This window comes from Physeter macrocephalus, chromosome 18 (assembly GCF_002837175.3).
Source record: "Physeter macrocephalus isolate SW-GA chromosome 18, ASM283717v5, whole genome shotgun sequence".
Taxonomy (NCBI): domain Eukaryota; kingdom Metazoa; phylum Chordata; class Mammalia; order Artiodactyla; family Physeteridae; genus Physeter; species Physeter macrocephalus.
The window spans coordinates 20,356,481-20,357,663 of NC_041231.1; the positions used below are offsets into that span (position 1 = coordinate 20,356,481).

At 34.9% G+C, this 1,183-nt stretch overlaps 1 non-coding gene across 1 annotated transcript; it reads left to right on the plus strand.

The window, feature by feature from the left end:
- Positions 1-686: 686 nt before the first annotated feature.
- LOC112064969 (U6 spliceosomal RNA) lies at positions 687-793 on the plus strand. Its single transcript, XR_002891758.1, has one exon. It is a non-coding gene; the product is annotated as a U6 spliceosomal RNA (small nuclear RNA).
- Positions 794-1,183: the final 390 nt, after the last annotated feature.

The window sequence follows — 1,183 nt, forward strand, 5'->3', positions numbered from 1 at the left end:
GGATAATTCTTTTCCTTTTAGCTTCTACAATCAAGCAGTGAACCTCTTTTACACTAAACCCTATGGCCTATAAAATCTCATCATTAGTAAAAGGTGGTTTCAAGTCTAGAAAAAGCACAATCAATAGAGTTAGAATGCCAGCTTGACAGTTGTCCACAGTTGGCATTTCTGTAATTTCCCTACACTCTGTCTCAATGAAGTGAAATCTGCATTTTTCCTCTTCGGAAATTCAATATAAATCATAGATAGAATCCACTAACGTGAAAAGGTATTCCAAGTAACTGACGACTATTATCTTTCCAGAATAGAAATGAAGAAATTTTTGCCAAAACAGCAAACATGGCTTACTTTGTTTATCACAGAACTGTGGCATTTACAGTACACTCTATTCTGTGATACCAATTTACCTCTGCAGATTTCACTATAAGTCACATGCCTTTAATAAGGACAATGAAAAAATACAAAAGAGATTTGTAGGCTTGAAAATATGCAGAAAAGAGATACCTAGTGACATTCAGCACAGAAGCTGATACTTTCTCTTATCGTCTTCTTTTCAACACAGATATTTGTATACAGAAAAAATTCCACACATATATAGGAGATGACAAAATAAATATGTTTTGTGGAGTCTGCAATGTAAGAGAATTCAAGAAGATGAAAGTCCAATGGTAAGAAAAGAAGAGAAGGTGCTCGCTTCGGCAGCGCATATACTAAAATTGGAACGATACAGAGAAGATTAGCATGGCCCCTGCGCAAGGATGACACGCAAATTCGTGAAGCGTTCCATATTTTTACGCAAGAGGGAAGAGATATGGGAACATATGTATATGTATAACTGATTCACTTTGTTGTAAAGCAGAAACTAACACACCATTGTAAAACAGTTATACTCCAATAAAGATGTTAAAAAAAAAAAGAAAGAAAGAAAAGAAGAGAAAGGAAGTGTGATGGAGGCAGATATGAAATTTTGAGTTTACTAAAGAATAAAATACAGAAGACTCACCTTTTAAAAATAAAACAGTATCTCATGGAACATAAAGAACCCTAACATTTAATAAATGACTACCCTAATGACTGCAGTACAATTACCCACCCCATTCCCTTCTCTGGAGACATATTCTGCTCCTGACCTATCTACTTTATTTTACCCTAAAATTCTCATCTCTCCCAGCACTTTATCCTT